Here is a 25,165-nt window from a genome sequence, read left to right as displayed (position 1 = left end):
TAGTGCAAAAACACTTGGTATGCTTTACCTACAGCCTGTATAGGTTTCAATCCTTGAATATCGCGAAATTATCTTTAAAATGCTGCAGTTGCCCCGTTTATGCACCTTTCTGCTGGATATCCCAGGCGCTACAGGTCACTGAAGGATACAAATCGCAGCTCTTCATCGATCCAGAGCTTTAGTGTTTCAGGGGTCCTACGGCTCCTCCGTTACACGTTTCAGCTGAAAGTTCTGGGACCTTTGAACTTTTGAAAAAAGACAGTGCAAGGGTGGTTGTCGGGCTTGTCCCGTGGAAAAAGCTACCGAGGTCACTGCGACCTAAAAATGAACAGGCTGGTGGCGTCTGAGGTTAATGTCTGAGGTTAAAACGCCAGCTGCCAAATGGTAGGATTATCTGATTTTTAACTCTTCGGTCCTACAGCCTTAGCTTACACCGCTTACCCCGGAGGAGGACGGAAAATGCTCTTCTTTGAGTAAAGCTACTTAGCGACGTTTTTTCTTACCTTCTTTTTAATACGTGCAGAGCTAGTGCTGTTCTTTGGTAACTTCTGAAACAGCTTAGCCCAATTGCTGCTGAAGAATGTTATTTTTGGCTCAAAGAATGTGCGCCAAGCTTTAAACTTATCTTGGTTTTGATTCGTGTTCATGATTTATAGACCTGAACTATTGTGTTTAACTGGCTGTACTAGATTATTTCTGCATATCCTTTACTGTTTGGCTTTCTTTTTGTATTCCACTGACGTCTTTCAGAATCGCTTGACTTTCTTTACTAATGCTTTAGGTATAGAAAAGTTTATGCAAGACGAAATAGCGACTGCCATCACGCATGGCGCTGGAAGACGTAACGAATAGCAGTTCATTATTCAGAACCGCCTGAAATGATCGCGCTCAGATATCTGAAGGGACGTGATTGCCACAAACAGACAGTGATGCCATCTATCTAAGGCAACTCAGTGAGTGGTTATGAATGCTTTAAAGCTAGCCGCAAGATAGCAACTATTTCTATTCATGACAAAAAAGCAGAGCCAGCAAAAGTGGATGCACCTCATGCTTGTAACTCTACATATGCACTCGGAGTATGACGATCTATTCGGTGACAGCTGTGTATGCCCGTTTAATCATAGAAGCCGACTTCAACGATGCAGGCGAGGAGAGAGAGCCACGGAATCTACTTCGGAGCTGCAGCCGATGCCAGCAGGATTCCCAAAGAAAATATTTTTGATTCGGGCTTCTCTCAGCGACTGACCGCGCTACCCTCACCTTCGGTAGTCGAGCTTAAGAAGCAGGCAAGTATCACCAAAGCGTTTGTCGTACGCGCGATTGCAAGAGAAACGCGGATGTGGGAAACACATCTTCGGTACGAGGTCTGAAGTAGGCTGCGAAAGACTGTACATGCAATAAACAATGGCTGATGGACTCCTATTCCTTATAACTGCAGAGCGGTTATGTGCTGCCAATGTGCTCCGAAAGCCTTTAAAGAGACTGTGAATTTTATTGCCCTGTTTTTGTTAATTCCTTCATTGTTTTCAATTTGCACGTTCAAATTCAATATTTGTCACGACAGGATGTGTTGCATTTAGACACCGAATTCCTCTGCCGAAAGTTGCTTACTTGAACAGAAATCAATAAGCTAGGACCTGTAACCTTCGCTTTTTTGTTTAGATTCAGTGAATATTAGCGTATATAATCAGGCCTTTTTCCATTGCCGCAATTAGATTGTCATTCTTGGCTTGGTTCAGTTTGCTTGACATTTGGTAAGGATACTTCAATAAATTCTTTTGACCTTCTGTCCTTGATTCCATGGTAGGTCTGCCATTGACGTCAGAGCTGAAAGATAGCAAGCAAACCCACCAGCTGGCTTTTATGTCAACGGTGTCAGCGGGCAGAGTGGATGGGGAACAAACGAGGATTAATGACACCCTCGTCGAAATCAAGAGGAAGAAACGGGCAGCAGTAAGTTAGTTGGGCGGATGAGATTAAGAAGTTTGCGGGGATACGGTGGCCGCAAATGGCAAAAGAGAGCGCTAATTGAAGAGACCTGGGAGAGGTCTTTGCCCTGCGTTGGCCGTAGTCAGTCTAATGATGACGATTTCATTGGTGGAGCCCATCATTGGCGCAGTGGCAAAAGAATGGACCGGGAGAAGAATGTATACTACATGTGGACTAAATAGACATGCGGACATGCGGACTAAATGCGCATGACCTCTTGAACTTTCAGTATGTAAATCTCAATAAACCCCAGCCCAGATAGATCCGGAACACTCTATTACGCCGCCTTCGACACGTGCGCAATTTTATGACCCAGCACTTGTACCCTCTTCCTAATTCGGTTTTAATTTTTATACGTATGTGCGAATATTTGATTCACATGATTCCTGTTTACAACTTGGTACTTCTATTTGCTGCCACAAAAATTCCAGGCCAGATCGAAACCATCCCCTACGTTAACAAGCCCAGCGGACCCGACGAAGTTGCCATTGTCTTCCCCAACACCGCTTGGCTTGGTGTCGCCATCTACAGCCATGGAGAACAAGCTAGCTACGACGTCTTCCCCTGGAGATGGCGCTAGCATCGGACAAACGGAAGCGGTCGCCGACAAAACCTTGGAAACAACCCGCGAGCTGAGCCAAGGTCAAGGCTTAGGCGCCGTGCTGGCCACTGGTCACAAGAAGAGCGCCGATCATTCAACGGGTTCCACTCGTTCCACAGCCATCAACACAAAAACCAACACCGCGGTCGAGAGGGCCATGATGCGCGCCAGTGGGGAGTCTGCGCCGTACATCATCGCCGCCATTGCCATCATAGCTGCTGTGATACTGTTGTTGGCGATTCTCCCGAACAAGCTTGCCAGGAAGCCATTGCCCCACTCTTCGAAGAACAACACTTCCCATCCGCGGACAAAAGCATACACGCCGGTGCTTTTAGTGGACAGACCACCAACTCCTGCTGTTTCGATGATCCCCCCGAGGCAGGGTGTCGCTGCAACGCAGCGGAAACTATTTTCAAACGTATGATTTTTTTGACGGTGTAAATCGATGTGAAAATCAGCCTGTATATGCCCTAAGGATTCACTCATGGATCCCGCACAGTCTTGCAGTTAGTGTCCGGCAAGGTTCATAGTAGTCAAGCAGACGGTTTGCTTCTTTTCTTTTTGTTAACTAAACGCGCGCCATAGTCCTCGCTCCTTGCACGCATATGCAATTGCTTACGTTCCATTGAACATCCTTTACTCTTAAAAATAAACTTGTAACTCGTGTCTATTCATTCAGTCCAGTAAGTTCATTTGAAATGACTACATAGCTCCAGATATCTTGTGGCTCTGTTGAAGGACGAGGCATGTCCTTCTTTTTTTGCACACAAAAACGATTTATTAAAATTGCCGCCCCATTAAAGATGGCGCCCGGTCATCTTCGGCAAGCACAGTGGCTACAGCAGACACTCACCGTAGGGTGCCACGCGGAATGCCACGCGGTCTGAAAAAGGCAATGGTCAGATGCAGCGTTTTAAAGAGGTATAGACATCTAATTTCGTTGTTTCTTCACTACAATGATGCGGAAGTCACCACTACGCATGAATCACCATGTGGTATTCATCTACGAGCGCTAAATAATTTATAATCGAATTTTTCTGCCGTGCGGTTTCGGTTTCTGTTTCAACATCCTAATGATAGCTGTGACGTCAAAGAGTGGTTTAATGTCACGTGAGGCATCTAAAAACTTCGATATAATCGCTGCTTCATCGTTTTAGATTACTGCAGTGCTGAAGCCAGCCTTCCTCAAGAGCCGGAATGAGAACGAAGGTAGAAGCAGCGATTATGTTGCAGTTTTTCATGGAGGAAGGAAAGAACTAAGGAGAGGCCCTGACGTCACGTTTTGTGAAGCCGCCCGGCAACCGGAAGTTGGATCGGCTCTCCTCACTATCTTCTTTTTCCACCGAGCTACGGGGCGGGGATCGCGCGCGGCTCGCAAGAATAAAGAAAACCGCGCCGCTCGCCACTACACTCCTCCACCTCCCTCCCCGCAAACACGCAACTAGACACAGACCGGCGCACAGGTGCGGTGAACCTTTTCCGACGCCAGGCGAAGAAAGACGACATTGCGCGCCGCTTATAGCTCAGCTCACCATCCTCCTCGGGCTACCGTACACCCGCCGTGTGGCCTTCGACACGCAGCTCAGCATCGCCGAGAGCGGCTTCATGTTTCTGCGCTGTTTGGTGAGGTGCGAAAGTTCGCTGATCAAAACAATCAACGCTTCTTGGCGTGTCGATGCGCGGTTCCGGAGTGCCACCTTTTCGCGAGATTCATTTCAATGAATCGATCGCTCCGCGTAACGACACCAAGTTTGACGAACAAAATATCAAATGAGCGGTTATTTGCTACATTTAAAAGCAATCTTGGATGCGTGCGTAACCTCACGACGCCAGGCATGTAGACTTTAACACGCAAGGCCGAACACACCGTGCCGAAAGCCCGTCCACCGCCACCGAGAAACACTCGGGCCACTAGCAACAACGACGCTAACGACGCCGTACGCCGCTGCTAGTGGCCCGAGTTTTCTTAGCAACAACGACAACGTTGCTAGAGGAAAAACACAGCGCACTCTTAAGACACGGACAAAGAAAGGCAAGACGATACAGCGCTGACTTCAACTGATTATTTTATTGTGGAACAACATATATATATACGTTGGAAAAGTGGGCGGGAAGACATGAGTAACATCTGCTGTGTTTGCACGCGACCGAAAGATAACAAACTGCAATTGAAAATAACATGAGGGCAAGAGTGACCCTTGGAGGGAACAAAAAATGAAAACTAGACAAGATAAAGAGACAAGTGGAGGGGCGATTAAACGGATCACGCTTAAAAGGATGACGCTTAGAAGGATGACGCAAGCAGGCAGTACAAGAGACAAAGAACACTAGGAGATGACAAGGGAACAAAATGCACTAAAAGGCCAAAAAGACCATTAAAAAATTTTTTAAAACCGATAAAAGAACCAAAAGGGACGTTAAAAGCAGAAGACAGATAACAACCTTGTCCAAAAGGTAAAAGAGGCTAAAAGACGAATTTCGGAATCCTACAGATTAAAATTGCTCTATGCCTGGCTCAAATAATCTAACTCACGTTTCGTTAGCGCTATCGAGGGTGTGCTAACACAATCTTCACCTAGCTTTAGAATGTGGGCGGCTTCTATAATTTCGCGTGTGGATTGATGCGCGTTTCTCGCGATGACCGAGCAGTCATGAAGGAAAGGCTCGCAGGAACCGGAGGGACACTTTAAACAGTGAACACCCAAGTTTTTCTTGACGGTGTTAGAGACAGTATTTGAGTGCTCCATAAGACGCTCATTGAGGCAACGTCCGGTTTGCCCCACGTAGGCCTTGCCGCAGCTCAAGGCTATCTTGTAAACTACACCAACCTCGCAAGGAACGAAGGGTGCACGGTGCCTAACAAGGCAGGCTGGCTCTCTCACAGCCGGGGCATTCACTCTGCGACAGAGCTTGGATAGCTTGTCGGGCGCCGAGAACACTACTCGGACACCTGCCTTTTGTCCAATTCTTTTGAGCCTGTGAGAGAGACCATGCAGGTACGGCACCACAGCGACCGTTGCTAGAGGCCCGACTTTTTAAGCCTAAATTTTGACGTCACTTCCGCCATATTCTTGCCAATGCATTGGGAATAACAAGGGCCTCTCCTTAGTTTTCCTTCCTCCATGCAGTTTTTGATGCCTCTCATGCCATAAAACCTCTCTTTGGCGTCACAGTCATCATTAGGCTGTTGAAACCGAAACAGCACGAGGAAGAAATTTGATTATAAATTATTTAGCGGTCGTAGAAGATTACTACATGTTAATGCATGTATAATAATGCCTGACACATCGCAATAAACAAGAAAACACGCACCCAAAAGTTAGGTGCCTATACTCCTTTCAGATTTCTATGCCGAGTGTCTGGTTCAGCTTAATCTCTCGGCCCAAGGCGTGCCAGTGAGTTTCACGAAAAAAAAATGACGTAAATAACTAAACATTGTTCAGGCTGGGTCAAACTAGGACTGTTATTTTTGTAAACAGGTTGAAAAAATGTGATGCTTCGGAGTGTTTGCAGGACTTGGTTTATAGTCCAGTTTATAAAACATCGAAAAAAAAAAAGACGACAGAATAGAGGGACTAAAGAAGCACTGTTTTCGTCGAAACTGGAACACTTCCCTGCGGCACAGGTGTTGCCATAGCAAGTAAACAAGGTCCCCGTTATCCATTTCTTTTATTTTAACTGAATAACTTAGGTTTAGAGCGCTTATGTAAAGTTAAAAAGATTGCTGTGTTCAAACGTGCAAAACGCAAGCGGGGGAATAAAAACAACGCAGCTGAGCAGCTGTGCGCAGACAATAGGCAAATAGTTCAGGAAGTTAAACATGCATCTGGCTCAATTTTTCGGCCCCGGTCAAAGCTATACCATATTGTAGGGGGAACACACGTGTCGAAATAGATTTTCTGTACTGTCGATACATCACTCAGACGGAAGTGCACAAATTTCTGAGATAAATGTCTAAATCATTCAGCGGAAAAGGATCCCTCAATTCATTCTGCCTGATGTGGTAATGTTATCTTTCCATTTGATATTTATTCATTCTTTAAGCGCTGCATACTACATATGGAACTGACAGAGGGGACAGAGACCAAATAGATAAGAAACAATCAACAAGCATGTGCAAAATAAACAAAGGAAAAAAACTACAGGGAAGTGGATCAAAAAAAGAAAATGAACAAATAAAAAGCTGCCATTCTAGTGTAACTGCTGCATTAGATAGCAGAAAAATATTCCAGGGTGAAGTATTCCATTAGGCTGCAGTTCTAGGGGGGAAAAAAACTAGGCTTAAAATACAGTTTATTTCCGCGTGTAATCGAACATTGCAATTGTTTACCCGGTTCTACTCGCTCTCTTCCTTTAGAGCTGTTTTTAGCGGCTATTGAATAGGTTTTCCGTTTTTCTTGCATTTCACTCATACTGTTTCGGATGTTTGCCATTGTTGTGCTCCATGTTTTCTACACTGCTGTTCACACCCACCACTGCAAAAGCCGAATAGGGCTGCAGTATGTATAAATAAATAAATAAATAAATAAATAAATTTGCACGGGTGAAGTTTTCGCTAATGAATGCTCCTGCGTTTGCGTTTGCCTGGTCCTTCTCGTATAGTGAGTTTTTCTAAATTTTGGAAAATTTGTTTTTATTTCTCCCGTCAGACGCTGAGGCACTGACTGCACTGACATCGAGGAGGTGGCTGACACCTTCCACATGGTTTGGACGTGCCAAACAAACCAATTATCGCCCCCCCCCCCCCCCCCCCCCCCCCCCCCCCCCGACCTGAGAGGCGGTCCTGCTCAGCTATCAAGACCTGAAGACCCAAAAGGACTTGGTTCAAAGGACGCGGGCAGCGTTGCTTTGACAATGTGGCCCCGGAATAGGGGCTCCACCTAGTATTGTGAGGGGAAAGGGCCAATAGGGCGTACCCCAATCACCTCTCTCTAATAATGTAGAGGTTAATTGATAAATGTTTTTCACCGCCACCACTTGACGGGACTGTAGAATTTATTTTGCGACTGACTTATTTTGTCGGAGGAAATATGCTTTAACTGGGTAGATCATGTACTTGCCTCTTTATTTTGCTTCTAAAGCCTCTTAATTTTGAGCCTAGTATCAATAATCTCCATATATCTATGCATGAGTTCAGTGTTTCGCTTGCCAACCTGTTTCGAAGGTACGAACCTAATCACCTAGACCTCAACTGCGTCGCGAAACCTGCTCCACAAAACTTCAACATTTTTGTCTAATGCGCCAAGAGAGGACAGTCTAAATGATCACCTATTCAGGCATAATTGGCCCGATAAGTGTCTTTGATAACAGCGACAACTTCGGGCAATTTAGCTCCTTTAGTAGGCACCATAATAGAAAAAAAATCTAAATTACGATCACATACACCTCATTAATACAAAGTCTAGAATAGGCCAGACTCAACACAGTGAGTTCCAAGTTAATATAATATACAAAAGCATGTCGTTCGGCGAAGAGCTTCCTTAACTGAGATGAATCCACTCTATAAAAAGCAAATTAAAATTACCATTTAATATAACGTTCCTACCTCGCAGCCTGAAGAGACTCTCGATGGTCTGCACTTGGCGGGCGATATACCACACAGAGAAACAATTTAAATTATAAATATGCAACTTTCAGGCATACACTTTCCCTTTTGATGGTTTGATATCGAGACAGATTGAGTCCTCCACAAGCATTGCCACTACCCCACCTCAAGAACCCCGACCACGATTTAAAGTAGATATCCAGAGGGCGCAACTTCGGTGCCTTGTTAAGCTTAATTTATTGGTTTGGTTTGTTGCGGTTTAACGTCCCAAAGCAACTCAGGCTATGAGGGATGCCGTAGTGAAGGGCTCCGGAAATTTCGACCAACTGGGGTTCTCTAACGTGCACTGACATCGCACAGCACACGGGTCTTGTTAAGGATCCAGCAGCCACGTTTCACTAGTGACGCGAAAATTCGGATCGTAGAAGAGAAGAAGGTCCTAAAACGCATCTGTTCTATTTATAAAGTTAGAGAGAAAATCTGGAGCAAAATAGACGAAGGAACAAAACGAATAAGAAACAAATAGAGCACACAATTTCGAAAATTAACAAAAAAGTTAAAATTTGATGTATAATCCGCAGTCACGACTGTCTCTAGTCGTTCTGGATTTTCGCATAATCCAGGAAAACACATCAACATAGTCGTAAAACAGTTACAAAAGGGTTCAGTTTAATCGAGCGAGTTGTCGCACCACGGAGAGAGGCTTATTGTACGATCATTATTTTCTTCCTTCTCATCTCCATAGCTTGCTTATGATAGTCTTTATTTATTTTTAACAGACGCCGCGGTGGCTCAGTGTTTATGGAATAGAACTCGGTTGCTGACCCAAAAGACACGGGTTCGATCCCAGCCGCGGTGGTCGCATTTCAACGGAGGTGAAATGCTAGAGGCCCGTGTACTAGGCGGTCGAAATTTCCAGGGCCCTTCACTACGGCGTCCCTCAGTCGCTTTGGGACGTTAAACCCCCATAAACTTAAACCTATTTATTTTTAAAACCGCAAGCTCCAAAACAAAGCAGCATAGTGGCAGCATAGTGGCAGCTGTCATGCGAACCAAGAAATGAAGGAATGAAGTTGAAACAAGGAGATACTCATAGAAAAAGGAATAATTAATCGCTTTGCGAACCAAGAAATGAAAGAAGGATTTAAAACAATGAGATACTCATAGAGAAAGGAATAATTAATCGCTTTGCGAACCAAGAACTGAAAGAAGGATTTAAAACAATGAGATACTCATAGAGAAAGGAATAATTAATCGCTTTGCGAACCAAGAAATGAAAGAAGGATTTAAAACAATGAGATACTCATAGAGAAAGGAATAATTAATCGCTTTGCGAACCAAGAAATGAAAGAAGGATTTAAAACAATGAGATACTCATAGAGAAAGGAATAATTAATCGCTTTGCTAACCAAGAACTGAAAGAAGGATTTAAAACAATGAGATACTCATAGAGAAAGGAATAATTAATCGCTTTGCGAACCAAGAAATGAAAGACGGATTTAAAACAAGGAGATACTCATAGAGAAAAGAATAATTAATCGCTTTGCGAACCAAGAAATGAAAGAAGGATTTAAAACAATGAGATACTCATAGAGAAAGGAATAATTAATCGCTTTGCGAACCAAGAACTGAAAGAAGGATTTAAAACAATGAGATACTCATAGAGAAAGGAATAATTAATCGCTTTGCGAACCAAGAAATGAAAGAAGGATTTAAAACAATGAGATACTCATAGAGAAAGGAATAATTAATCGCTTTTGCGAACCAAGAACTGAAAGAAGGATTTAAAACAATGAGATACTCATAGAGAAAGGAATAATTAATCGCTTTGCGAACCAAGAATTAAAGAAGGATTTAAAACAATGAGATACTCATAGAGAAAGGAATAATTAATCGCTTCGCGAACCAAGAACTGAAAGAAGATTTAAAACAATGAGATACTCATAGAGAAAGGAATAATTAATCGCTTTGCGAACCAAGAAATGAAAGAAGGATTTAAAACAATGAGATACTCATAGAGAAAGGAATAATTAATCGCTTTGCTAACCAAGAACTGAAAGAAGGATTTAAAACAATGAGATACTCATAGAGAAAGGAATAATTAATCGCTTTGCGAACCAAGAAATGAAAGAAGGATTTAAAACAATGAGATACTCATAGAGAAAGGAATAATTAATCGCTTTGCGAACCAAGAACTGAAAGAAGGATTTAAAACAATGAGATACTCATAGAGAAAGGAATAATTAATCGCTTTGCGAACCAAGAAATGAAAGAAGGATTTAAAACAATGAGATACTCATAGAGAAAGGAATAATTAATCGCTTTGCGAACCAAGAAATGAAAGAAGGATTTAAAACAATGAGATACTCATAGAGAAAGGAATAATTAATCGCTTTGCTAACCAAGAACTGAAAGAAGGATTTAAAACAATGAGATACTCATAGAGAAAGGAATAATTAATCGCTTTGCGAACCAAGAAATGAAAGAAGGATTTAAAACAATGAGATACTCATAGAGAAAGGAATAATTAATCGCTTTGCGAACCAAGAAATGAAAGAAGGATTTAAAACAATGAGATACTCATAGAGAAAGGAATAATTAATCGCTTTGCGAACCAAGAACTGAAAGAAGGATTTAAAACAATGAGATACTCATAGAGAAAGGAATAATTAATCGCTTTGCGAACCAGGAAATGAAAGAAGGATTTAAAACAATGAGATACTCATAGAGAAAGGAATAATTAATCGCTTTGCGAACCAAGAACTGAAAGAAGGATTTAAAACAATGAGATACTCATAGAGAAATGAATAATTAATCGCTTTGCGAACCAAGAAATGAAAGAAGGATTTAAAACAATGAGATACTCATAGAGAAAGGAATAATTAATCGCTTTGCGAACCAAGAACTGAAAGAAGGATTTAAAACAATGAGATACTCATAGAGAAAGGAATAATTAATCGCTTTGCGAACCAAGAACTGAAAGAAGGATTTAAAACAATGAGATACTCATAGAGAAAGGAATAATTAATCGCTTTGCGAACCAAGAACTGAAAGAAGGATTTAAAACAATGAGATACTCATAGAGAAAGGAATAATTAATCGCTTTGCGAACCAAGAAATGAAAGAAGGATTTAAAAGAATGAGATACTCATAGAGAAAGGAAAAATTAATCGCATTGCGAACCAAGGAATGAAAGAAGTATTTAAAACAATGAGATACTCAAAGAGAAAGGAATAATTAATCGCTTTCCGAAACAAAAAATGAAAGAAGGATTTAAAACAATGAGATACTCATAGAGAAAGGAATAATTAATCGCTTTTGCGAACCAAGAACTGAAAGAAGGATTTAAAACAATGAGATACTCATAGAGAAAGGAATAATTAATCGCTTTGCGAACCAAGAATTAAAGAAGGATTTAAAACAATGAGATACTCATAGAGAAAGGAATAATTAATCGCTTCGCGAACCAAGAACTGAAAGAAGATTTAAAACAATGAGATACTCATAGAGAAAGGAATAATTAATCGCTTTGCGAACCAAGAAATGAAAGAAGGATTTAAAACAATGAGATACTCATAGAGAAAGGAATAATTAATCGCTTTGCTAACCAAGAACTGAAAGAAGGATTTAAAACAATGAGATACTCATAGAGAAAGGAATAATTAATCGCTTTGCGAACCAAGAAATGAAAGAAGGATTTAAAACAATGAGATACTCATAGAGAAAGGAATAATTAATCGCTTTGCGAACCAAGAACTGAAAGAAGGATTTAAAACAATGAGATACTCATAGAGAAAGGAATAATTAATCGCTTTGCGAACCAAGAAATGAAAGAAGGATTTAAAACAATGAGATACTCATAGAGAAAGGAATAATTAATCGCTTTGCGAACCAAGAAATGAAAGAAGGATTTAAAACAATGAGATACTCATAGAGAAAGGAATAATTAATCGCTTTGCTAACCAAGAACTGAAAGAAGGATTTAAAACAATGAGATACTCATAGAGAAAGGAATAATTAATCGCTTTGCGAACCAAGAAATGAAAGAAGGATTTAAAACAATGAGATACTCATAGAGAAAGGAATAATTAATCGCTTTGCGAACCAAGAAATGAAAGAAGGATTTAAAACAATGAGATACTCATAGAGAAAGGAATAATTAATCGCTTTGCGAACCAAGAACTGAAAGAAGGATTTAAAACAATGAGATACTCATAGAGAAAGGAATAATTAATCGCTTTGCGAACCAAGAACTGAAAGAAGGATTTAAAACAATGAGATACTCATAGAGAAAGGAATAATTAATCGCTTTGCGAACCAAGAACTGAAAGAAGGATTTAAAACAATGAGATACTCATAGAGAAAGGAATAATTAATCGCTTTGCGAACCAAGAACTGAAAGAAGGATTTAAAACAATGAGATACTCATAGAGAAAGGAATAATTAATCGCTTTGCGAACCAAGAAATGAAAGAAGGATTTAAAAGAATGAGATACTCATAGAGAAAGGAAAAATTAATCGCATTGCGAACCAAGGAATGAAAGAAGTATTTAAAACAATGAGATACTCAAAGAGAAAGGAATAATTAATCGCTTTCCGAAACAAAAAATGAAAGAAGGATTTAAAACAATGAGATACTCATAGAGAAAGGAATAATTAATCGCTTTGCGAACCAAGAAATGAAAGACGGATTTAAAACAAGGAGATACTCATAGAGAAAGGAATAATTAATCGCTCTGCGAGCCAAGAAATGAAAGAAGGATTTAAAACAATGAGATACTCAGAGAGAAAGGAATAATTAATCGCTTTGCAAACCAAGAAATGAAAGAAGGTTTTAAAACCAGGAAATACTCATAGAGAAAAAAATAATTAATTGCTTTGCGAACTAATAAATGAAACAAGGATTTAAAACAAGGAGATACTGATAGAGAAAGGAATAATTGATCGCTTTGCGAACCAAGAAATGAAAGAAGAATTTAAAACAATGAGATACTCATAGAGAAAGGAAAAATTAATTGATTTGCGAACCAAGAAATGAAAGAAGGAAGTTGAAACAACGAACTACACACACAGAAAGAAATAATGAATGAAGCGATTCCGGGCTCAAGAACAGTCATTCCTACGTTATCCAAGACGCGAGTGACCTAGCTGAATCTCTCTGCTCGCCATGGGGCAAACTTCTCGGGAAGAAGAAATAAAGAAAGAAATCGCGCAGAGGATGCTCACTCAGCCCGAGGACATCATCATTATCATCATCATCACTCAGCCCGGCAACATTGTTAGCACCGTCTCACCCGAGGCAAAGAAACGAGAACCTAACAAAGCCGGCATTTCAAAAGACTGCTTCCGCCGCTGGGCACTGCGCAGTGGACATCGAGATACCAGTCATGCTTGGCTAACCCCACGCCAAGGGCTTTCTCAAAGCCCGCCGGCACAATGCGTTGACGCTGTTATCGCTTCGCGCTACTTCCGTCAGGTGCGTCTCAGCAACTATGCAGCACGCACTCGGGCTTCGGACATCCTGATAGCCAGTGGTCTTCATCGCACGCTTCGCGTAACTGCGACCACCTCTTTATTCTTAGTGTTTGTTTTTTAGTTTTGTGTTCGCAGAGGGCCTTTTACACGGCTGTGCATACTTCTGCTACATTTCCTCTTGACATAACTTTCCTGTCAGCGGCATTTCGCCTAAATACGTTCGAGGGGGATTAACCATGAAACATGAGAATCCCCCTCATCCCTCCCCCCCTCCCCCCCCCCCTCAAAAAAAATATTCGAAATACCGCGCACTAAGTAAGCAACGACAAATAGCCAGTGTGCACTGATATCTACCAGAAAGGAAAAGTAAATACATGAGGCTGGCAGAGTATACAGTAAAGAGAGAAATAGCCCAAAAAAGATATCATCATCATCATCATCAGCCTGACTATGCTCACTGCAGGGCAAAGGCAACTCCCATGTCTCTCCAATTAGTCCTGTCCTTTGCCAGTTGTGGCCACCGTATCCCCGCCAACTTCTTAACCTCATCCACCCACCTAACTTTCTGCCGCCCCCTGCGACGTCTGCCTTCTCTTGGAATCCACTCCGTTACCCTTGAGGACCAGCGGTTATCTTGCCTTCGCATTACATGTCCTGCCCAAGCCCACTTCTTCCTCTTGATTTGCAACAGGTTGTCATTAATCCGCGTTGGTTCTCTAACCAACTCTGCGCGCTTGTGATCTCTTAACGTCACACCTATCATTTTTCTTTCCATAGCCTCCACTTTTCTGCCAGAAACGATATGAGCGAGACAGTACAACGGGAGAGGACAGTCTCCTTCTCTGTGTCGTCCATGCCTTTCTTATTTTATTTGCACAGTTACTTTTCTCGCGATGAGCGAGCCACACGCCCAATAATATGACATATAATGATTCTACAGCATACACACGATGAGAGAAAACGTCTACTTACACGATTTGCTTTTCAAAATTCGTGTTTTGGGTTGTGGTGTTTTTAAGTTGCTTAAATTGCCGTAATTACCATTCACGGCGCCAGGGTCCGGAAGGTGCTTGCATTTGTCATGGTAATAAATGAAGTGTGAAACAAAAAATGAAACCGTTTCTATGCGTATCTCAGGATTCCCCTGGTCTGAAGTAAGGTGTGCGGCATCGGACAGTTTATTTATTTATTTATTTATTTATTTATTTATTTATTTATTTATTTATTTATTTATTTATTTATTTATTTATTTATTTATTTATTTATTTATTTATTTATTTATTTATTTATTTATTTATTTATTTATTTATTTATTCAATAAACCCCTAAAGGCCCTCAGTCGAGGGTATTACATAGGGGGGAGCAAAGACACACAACACAAAATAATATTGAGCAAGCGCCAATGTGCTATACATAAGAACAGAAAGCACATGTAGAAAACAAAAGAAATAAACAAAAACCTGTAGTATACATTGTAATTTACACAAAAAAAAGAACAGATAGTGTTTTAGAGGCATAACAACCGCAGGAACAAAACAAAATAACAAAAAAGCTGAATGCAGCATGTGGTACAGTCAATTAGTGAAGCTAAACAGACATTTGGGTAAGAAGGTCCTGAAACTTATTAAGATCCCTTTCAGAAGCGATGTGTGATGGAAGATTATTCCAGTCGACTATAGTACGTGGTATGAAAGAGTTAGCAAACGAAGAAGTGTGGCATGATATGCGTTTAACTTTCAGCGGGTGGTCGCGCCCCATTTTGGCTTCTGCTATTTCTGTCCGGGCCACACACGTGTCTAGTCCACTCGAGCTTTTCCCTCAAAGTATCGAAAAACGCCACGAATAATATCCCCGTCTGGCGTTATTCCTCGTTGGAAGCCGCTCTTCGACGCTGCGCCTCCACATCTACGTTTTTCTGTGTCGACTTGCCAGACACGTGCACTTTTGGTATATTTCTTTGCCCCTCTTCGAGATTCCTGCCATATTTGAAGACATCGTTTACCTGAGCACCGCCGCCGTGGGCGCCTATTCTATTCTTCATTTGTGGGCTCCCGGCCCTTCAATTGATACCACAAACTGACCATACCTGCCTGAATCTGCACTCATGCGCTGACCACAATATTTATTAGAACCGATGCGAACTCAGACTCGGTTTCCTAGTCTTTAAGGCGGGCACTTTATTGCCTGTTTAGTTTTTTTTTTTATCTGCGTCTTTCCGTGCACTCGAGGACCACCTTGTGTTCCACGTACGGCAGTAGCAGACGCGTGGACGAGGCGATCATTTCCAAAAACCTGGATTTCTCACGCGCTCAGAAAATACTGGAAGCTTCTACCCGTGTTTTTTCTTTGCTTTTCTCTGCAAGAAGACCCCGCTTCTACTATACAGTGCTCCGTAAAGTTTGCCCCGTGTATATGAATAAAAGCGAAGGGTCGGTGATAGCACACGCCTGACTGCCGGCTTTGTTTCCAAAGTTTGAGCCGTTTAGCCTTTCCGCAGCCGCCGCTTTATTGCGTGCATGACATTTTATTTCTCTTATTCCTTTTTGTTCGGTCGAATAGTAGGCAGCAAAGCATATATGGAGTTTTGTGGGGACCAAACTCACGCGAAAGTCTCAGAACCGTTTCAACGCCTCCACTAAAAAAGAAAGAAATGCAAGCAGACCTATTCAACGACAAGGGGAAAAGGGTGGATCGTTTCATTGCAGGAGGAAGTTGTGCTATTCTGCTTGTCCAGACCTCGATGCTACACGTGCCAGGGGGCGGTGCTTCTTAAGAGCCTCCGAGATACGCGACGTTTGCTTTTGTTGAGAGCTGTATAGGTTAAGATTAGCTCGATCCCAGACCTCCTTTACTCAAGAACGGCTCGTAACGGCTGCGTTCTCGACAAATTTGGTTTTATTTGCGTCGAGGGACGACGCGAACGAACGCTTGAAACGCAAGACGTAAACACAATGTGTCCTGTGTGGGCCGGGAAGATCTCGTAAATGCACATTACGTGCTGACGCTGTCTAAAGCCCATCACACGTGTTGTTGGGCGGTCCCTTAAACACCGGCTTTTACAGAACGCTTAGACTAGCGCGCCTTGTGTATGTGGTTAGGAGGACTCTCTATATCTAAATCGCTGCCGGGTGCATTTGTTTCTGAATTGCGTTTTTTTTTCATTGCATTTTTTTCTAAAGTGCGTGCGAAAAAGAATTCTTTCTTTTTTTTCACGTCAAAAAGCTACTGAATCTAGCGAGAGAGTTAATAAAGAGAAAGCTATATGTGGTAACCATATTAAAGAATTCATGTTTTAAGTGCAGTTTACAGTCTAGTTTTCAGTGTAGAAAGCGCTTACTAAGAGAGTGAATTAAAGGAAAACGAGAATTTGGGTAAGGCAATCAAATAAATGAGTGAGTATAAAAACGAAATGGGAAGAAAAGGCTATCGATACCTTTTATTATTTATTTTACTGCAAAGAGAACATTAGAACAATGACATGAAAATTGATACATATGCAGTAGCAGAGTACAACGCAGAAGTATCACACTTGATTAAGATAAAAAATAAAACAGCAAGAGTAAGTTGAAGTGCGTATCCAACATCGTACAAATGAAAGGACAAAAAGCGGTTAGGAAGCAGATCAAAAGAAACGCCATGTTAACGAAAAAACTGCTCAGGCAAGGGATAACAGCGTCAATAAAGACAAGAAGCCGACAATGTTGGAATGATATAAAAGACGGTTACTCTAACTGTGCCAGGTCATGTGTCTTAATAACTATCAGATTACTATTTCTGTGAAGCAAGTTAGAACTGGTAGCACTAAGCATCAACATTACGGCAAAATTTTGGTAAAAAGAAACTAAATGCAGAAGTACTCCCAGTATCGACACCACCTTTGAGTTCAAGCTACAGATTTACAGGGATCACGACGACAAGTAAAGCTTTCCTGGCCACCTATGCGCTTTTTGAGTCTTCAAAGCGCTGAAACACCACCAACAAGACAACTTGTAAAGAATTTAGGATTGGAGAACGTTTAAAAACCAAGAAATGTTGGTTCTGGCTATCGAGCCCAAAACAGCGTTTTGGCAATGGCTTAAAAACTTCTTTCGAGAACAAAATTGTGTCGACTGTATATTAGCGGAAATCAAGTTGTGGCGGGCGATGCAAAGTTCTTTTTTGTTGGAACAGACTCCATCAAAATAGCGGCCCAATTCGCCTGTTTTCCGTGTTGCTTTTCCGTCCACGTCCAGGTGAATCGATTCGGCTGAGTTAAGTTGTATGCTTTCCCGTCCATAAGGAGGGGGCCCAGCGGACTCGTACGTAAGTATCCTGTTCTGGTAGCCGCGAAACTTGTTAGCTTTCCTTTGTAGCCGTATGGTTACGCTTGGGTGGATGCAAATAAGTAATTATTGCTTTATAACAAATCTACCCCACCTTGGGGGATTCCCCTAAACATTTTGAGTAATATTTCGTCAACCTTATGGACCCATCAATCTAAACGCAGCCCTTGGATACACCCTAAAACAAGGTTGCCTTCGCAACAATGTTGACAGTGCCTTCGCTACTGCTTCAAGCTAGGACATCACTCGTGGAATGACAGAAGCAATTGGAAAACGCCAGAAACGCATGCTCCAGAATCTACTCCCCGGGTGTCTTTCTTGCGGAGCTTGAGACCAAACAAACAGTCTGAACGACAATAAGTTAGACGTTAGGAAAACAAGCAAACAAGAAAGCAACAAACAACGAAAGGATGATTGTTGCGAACAAATCCGACATTCCAGTGCACAGAACTCGAGAAGAACACTTTCGAGAGACACATAGGCGACGCGATTGTCTTTTCTCGTTGTCTTTGACCTTGCCGGCAACGAAGTGATCGGGCTTTCGTGATCGAGGTTGACGGATGAGGATCTGCCTTGTCGCGCCGAGTCTCACTCGGCCGCGAAGTTGAAACCATGCCGCAGGGGAGAAGAGGGCCGCGGATGCCTTCAGCTTTCTTTTTTTTGTAAATCGTTTCTGTTTTCGGGAGTTGTCGCATACCACGCATACGCACCTCACAGCTTGTGTGCCAGATACGTAGAGGGAGCACGAACAAGTCAATGCCGCGAGCAACGGCTTTATGGAAAAAGAGATAAGGAGGTCATAGTTCTTGTTACCTGCCCTCTGTGTGCGTGCGTGTGCCTATGTGTCCGTGTGTGCATTTCAGGAGGCAACACCGCCTACTGTGAGTACATCCAGAAACTTCAACGACGTCCAGCGCTGGTCCTGTACAGAAAACACAAGAATGGACACTTTCGAGCACTGTCCACTTCGAGATGTAGACAACCATGGGGATGCCCCGTTCGCTGCCTCGCGGATTGTTCTGAATGGAAGTCCATGAGGCTAAAAAGAATTCCGGATACGAAATTGGCATGCTGCATTGCTTCTCGCCCCTTTTTCGCTCAGTTCACGGAGGAGAAATTTCCCCTCCTTTTATTCTCCACTGCTCTCACATTAACTATGCGCAGTCATCCACGAAGCCATATTTACCCGGAAAAGTAATTACCTGTGCAAGTCAACCAGCCGGCAGAAAAAGGAAAAGGCAAATAAAACGCTCTCATCAGCACTGCTCCCACGTGGTGTTATACTGTGTTGTTCGGTTGCCTCTGGCTCAGTAGCCTTGCATTATGGGTCATGGCACATATAAACTATATTCGCCCTATTCCTCTCTCGAATTTCGTTGCGCTAAGCACAGGCTGCTCCGATGGGCTCCGTTTCGTGTTGCCTGCTTTGTAGTGAACCCCTTAATTGCACCGGTTTTGTCAACAGATGCTTTGCATGACCTGTAATTACCGTTGTGCTCTGGTTCTCGCACGGTTCTCGCGATATGAATAGCACGGGGCCCTAGATACGCGGAGTGCGTGGGCGCTGTAACACTGGTAATTAGGACTGCATAGCGCATATTGTTCGCACCTTCTCGGTTTGAGACAAAAATAAAGCCAAGCAGGCCGTACATAATCACGGATATCATTGTACACATGAATGCTCTTTTATATTCTCTTCTTCACTCGTAATATGCTGATAAATTTCAGCCCGGCTGTATGCCACAACCAACAATTCTAGAGAAAATAATTTTTCAATGAGAAAGTGCTTACGAATGCAATTTTATTATATATTGTAACAAATCAATATATCCACAGATCTCCCATCGCCAGGCTTGCATCTTGTTCGTATTAAGATTTTTTCCATTGCAAAAAACTTTCCCCATTGGTTTTCAATGGCAGTCTTAGCTGGCCGATGCGAGCGATGGAAAATTTCGAAATAAATATTTTGCTACGTATCGAAAGAATGGATCATTATACCTTTAATCTTTCCATAACAGGGCATTACAGTATTCCTACATTCAAAATTTTTGTCTTCCAACAAAGTTGGGCATGCTATAAATAAACGGGCAGTCTTACGACGCAATTTTTCATTTCTTGTAATTTGTTGCACTCCTTCGCGTGTCCCGTCTAAAGAGGAAAACCGAATTAGGCGACACGTGCTGTATGAGGAGATGTTTGCATGCACTTACTTTATTGATTACTAAACATCGATCTCAACAAAGAGAACATACGTCTGTTAATGGGTGCTGTGCAATTCTCGTTTACAGGCATAAGTACTCTACTGCGTGAACAAGCACGGGGCTAGAGTCTTGAGTTGTAAAAAAATTAAGAAGCCTATATCCTTCTGGCCTTCAAATTTTCTAATTCTAATCTCCCAGCAACATTGGCCCTACAGACTCCGTGTATACCGCTCTCGAAGCCATTTTTCCGCATTATCTTCGTTCTCAAATGCCAGCACAATCTCCTAGGCGTGAGCAGGTTGTTCCTGGTGGGAGAGCTTCTAAAGGCACATACGATCGTTTAGTAATTTCGTCATTTTTATTTATTCATGAGGGTGGAATGTTACCCTTTCTGAATTTCTATTTATTTAATGCTGCCTAAGTGGTACTAAGCACTACACACATACGTCACGCTAGTCGTTGTAAAAAGAGAATGACAGGATGCACAGAAATTTTGCAGGACCAGTTACCAGTGAGCGTGCAACATGGTACGTGGTTCTTCAAAACTATATAAAAAAAATAATGAAAGAATGACCTTCTGCCGCAATTAATAGCGCGCAATTCCTGCTAAAAGCAGCTGAAAAATAGCCACCATGATAATATTCTTAAAAATTTGTAGAGACGAATGTTACAGTTGGCGATACTTCTTGGAACGAAAGAAAACTTGCGTGCACCATTTTTACAGAGTACGAGACTGGGAATATTCACTCAGAGCTCAAATACGCTTAAATTTTTCTGGAATAATACAGCAAAGATTCAAGTCTTCGGAAGGGATTAGGGCACGCCGCAAAGAACTACAGGAAAAGAGCGATGATCACGCGCATACAGAGCAACATAAAAAAATTCACGCGCGTCACAATAAGCCTGGATTCACTTCAATTTCACATGAAAGATCACATAACTAAAAGAAGAAAAAAGTAACGGAGGAAACGAAAGAGAACCGCACCTAAGCGCAATCAGAGAGAGAAAGAACAATCAGGCTTCTTCCATAAAAGCAATACAATGCGAGAGAGATGGACGAAAAAACGAAGTTTTTCCAGCGGTTAAACGAGCACGTGGCTATTTTTTTTATATCGTACGTGTCCTTTACAGCGTATCTGGAGTGAAGCCTTTACCTTGATATTACTGGAGCAGCCATTCTTCGTGGTCTCTCCGTCGAGACGCGTCCATGGAGAAGGCTTCGTGTGGAGCGCCGTAAGCGACGCCCGTGAAAACGCCACGACTCACACCGCCGATTCGAGGCGATACACGTGTGAACGTACCTGCGTCCGGAAGCCAAGGAGGTCATGGGTGCTACACTCTTCATCTCACGCAAATTCCCACGGCAGGGAGCTAACTTATGCTCTCTCCGCCATATTTAAAGGTGCAGTGAAGAGGAATCTGAATTCGTCTTTTTCTACATGTTCCGAGCATTCTTGGAAACTTCGAATCATTGCCCTGTGTGGCCGATTTCCCTATTTTAAATGAGATTAACGTCCGGTTCCCGTATTTTTTTTTTAAATTCCCCGCAGACGGTGGGAGGAGCAAACCAACGCATTCAGTGCCTTTCAGGCTGTCGCATGGCGGCTTTGCTTTCGCTTTTATTTTGTTTCTTCCGGTTTACGTGAATAAATAGATCTAGTCAGAGACTACATGACTGCAAATTAGGCCCACGGAAATAAAAATATGCGTGGACTCTTTGCTTTCGCCGATAACTACGCCTCACTCCGCCGATGTCGGAGCCGCAAGCCGCCACAGGACTGGTTGGAAGGGTGGTTGACTCCTCCCACCGTCTGCGGGGAATTAAAAAAAGAAAGGCTGGAGCCGGGACGTTTAATTAGATTTAAATTAGAGAAATCGGCCGCACAGGACAATAATTCGAAGTTTCCAAGAACGCTCGGAACGTGTAGGTAGAGTTCCAGCAGTAAAGATACGATTTCAGATTCCTCTTCAGTGCACCTTCAAGAGCTCACAGGTATAGCGCCCGGAAACCAAAATCACCTTTATACACGGGGAACATTTTCTTTGGCTGTAGTTCCACAGCTTAACCCCTACAGGTGCTATTCATCATTTCGCCCGAAAATAATTATTTTTCAGCCTAAAAGCAAATTACAACCTCAAAAAAGCCATCCCTTCAGTTTTGAAATCGATAACACCAGTGGATAATTTATTTTTTTTATTTATTTATTTCATACTGCAGATCATCTTACAGATCCAAGCAGAACAAGATAACACAGATACACGGGTAACAAGTAAAATAAAAAGAAATAACAAGTAAAATAGAAAGAAAAACTAAAAATAAAAATAAAAATAAAAAAAAGGCACGCAGGATGACTATGCGCTTACATTTTATCATGTCAGAGAATTCCACTCACTGATGGTACGCGGGAAAAAGGAAAATTTAAAAGTGTCAGTTCTAGCAAAGTACGGGGTAAGTGAACCGGGATGATGGTGACGTGTGATGCGTGTAGCTAAAAACGATAAATAGGGTGCAGGATCAAGAGCCAGTTTGTTATTTATGAGCAAGGAAAGAAATTCTCGTCGAATATTTTTTCTTCTTACCTCAAGAGGTTGGATACGGTTAGATTTCATTAGCTCAGACGGAGAATCAAAAGGTGAAAATTTAGAATAAATAAATCTTATGGCTTTTCTTTGGATTCTTTCAATTTTCTTAATATTAGTATTAGTATAAGGATCCCACACCACGCATGCATATTCGAGCTTAGGCCTGATTAGTGAGTTAAACGCGAGAAGTTTAACCTGAGGGGGAGCTTTGGAAAGTTTATTTCTTAAAAAATAGAGTTTGCGAAAGGCGGACGAACAGATATTTTCCACATGTGAATTCCAGGACAGATTGTTAGTTAATGTTACACCCAGGTATTTAAAACTGGAAACTTCCTGTAGTGGTGTTTGTCCGAGATGGTACCTGTGCTCAAAAATATTTTTTTTACGTGTCACGCGAAGGAAGTTTGTTTTTTCTTTGTTTAAAGCCATGTCCCATTTCTGGCACCAGGTAAGGATGTTAGTTAGAGAAGTGTTTAGGTCAATCTGGTTATTTGAACATGTAATATCTCTGTACAGCAAGCAGTCATCCGCAAACAATCGAATCTCAACGCCCGGAACAGTTGTGTCGACGATGTCATTAATATATAGTAAGAACAATAAAGGCCCAAGTACGCTCCCCTGAGGCACTCCAGAAGTGACTGAAAGAGCGCCCGATTCCTCTCCATCAATCGAGACATACTGCTTACGGTTAGTTAAATAGTTTGAAATCCAGGTAACTAATATCTCAGGAAGGCCAATAGATTTAAGCTTTAGAATTAATTTATCATGAGGGACTTTGTCAAAAGCCTTGCTAAAATCTAAAAATATTAGGTCAACTTGGCCATTATTGTCTAAGCTTAATGCAATGGAGTGAACAATTGTTACTAATTGGGTTACTGTTGAATATCCTTTACGAAAACCATGCTGAAATTTGGATAAAATGGAGTGCCGATTTAGGAATTCATTTATGCGATCAGCAATGACGTGTTCAATTAATTTACAACAAGATGAAATAAGGGAGATTGGGCGGTAGTTTGACAGCATTAAACGATCTCCTTTCTTAGGTACAGGGATGATTCGGGCGGTCTTCCAGTCAACAGGCAATTTCCCAGTTCGCAAGGATGCTTGAAACAGTACATACAAAAACTTTGCAACCGATTCGGCATATCTTCGCAGAAAAATGTTAGGAATGTTATCAGGGCCACATGCTTTTTTGGTTTTCAAGTTCAGTAGCATAGAAAATATCCCAGCATAAGAAACAAAATTGACTTCGGTGTCATGAAACTGTGCGACTATTGGGGTACATGAACTGGAATTCGAAAACACGCTTTGAAAATATGTATTAAAATGCTGCGCAATGGCTCTCTGGTCTGTGATTATGGAACTGTTGACTGATATCTGTGACACAACAGCCTTTTTTCCGGTTATGTAATTCCAGAACTTTTCTGGTGCGTTCTTTATAAAGTTTGGTAGAGACGTACTGAAATAGTAACTTTTGGAATCGCGGACTGACTGTGAAAGGTTCTCCTGTAGTTTCTTGTTTACATGCGCACAGAAAATTCCATAAATGTGAGAAATGGTTATCAACTGGAATACTAAAACACCAGGATGTATGATATCGACACTTTAGGGACCATGGAATTATTTTATGTAGCCTCGGATTATCGCGTGTTTGTATACTACGTAGTAAGTACGACTGGTATGACCGCAGACGATCGGCCCTGCATGGTGATTGACTCTGCTGTGGTCTTTGCGATTTATACGTTTGTGAACTGCTTTCTGTAGACTGCAATAAAAAAAGAATCGGGATACGTTCCGTTCAACTGTAGTCTGTCGGCCGCCGGCTTTTGCTGCGGGCAAGGAATGCGCGCATAATCTCAACAAAAGCGCATATCAGCTTGTTGAACGTTCATCTCAAACAAGCGGGTGTGGTGTACAAATTTAGCTGCAATAATACAGCTTTACCGCAGAGAACTGGCACTGGAATGAAAGGCGCTACAATCCAGCCCTGCGTGTCGGCACCTCGCGTACCGCGAGTGCTTGCACGATCGATCAGCGCTAAGAGATTCCTTTTATCTATTTAATGAGCCAAACGTGAGGAGATGCATGCCTACGATACTTCTCGATATTGAAAGCATATGTGCCAGAAGGCCCGAACATCAAGCTGTTAAACAGTTGGCGACGACAGAATCAGCACTCGCCTCGATTGGCTGCCGTAAGTGACAACTGGGTGACCCCATATATGCGCGCAGAGCTGCATCGAGCAATGTGCTCGTGAGGGCTTTTAATAACGGACAGGTTTCAGTAAAGCGATTCTCAAAGCATTTCCGCCTTTGCACTGCGCCGAACGCAATAAAGACCATACGCTCTCGTATCGCGCTCAAGTAATACCTATATGCGCGCGCCTGAGCACGCACTCAGAGCTGGATTCTGCGGCCGCTCTCGTGAAAGGCCTCGAACACCATCGCAA

At 42.1% G+C, this 25,165-nt stretch overlaps 1 protein-coding gene and 1 pseudogene across 3 annotated transcripts in view; one reads left to right on the top strand and one right to left on the bottom strand.

The window, feature by feature from the left end:
• LOC149330582 (lysosomal acid lipase/cholesteryl ester hydrolase-like) overlaps positions 1-25,165 on the bottom strand; it is a 181,500-nt gene that overhangs the window by 51,872 nt on the left and 104,463 nt on the right. The gene's annotated exons all lie outside the window — the stretch shown is intronic.
• The window catches only part of LOC149330587 (gastric triacylglycerol lipase-like), a 48,424-nt pseudogene that overhangs the window by 806 nt on the left and 22,453 nt on the right, over positions 1-25,165 (top strand).

Source organism: Amblyomma mixtum, chromosome 9 (genome assembly GCF_055824585.1).
Source record: "Amblyomma mixtum isolate Tamu chromosome 9, ASM5582458v1, whole genome shotgun sequence".
Classification (NCBI taxonomy): Eukaryota; Metazoa; Arthropoda; class Arachnida; order Ixodida; family Ixodidae; genus Amblyomma; species Amblyomma mixtum.
The sequence above is the reverse complement of the archived record's forward strand: the minus strand, read 5'-3'. Positions and strand labels throughout refer to the sequence as shown.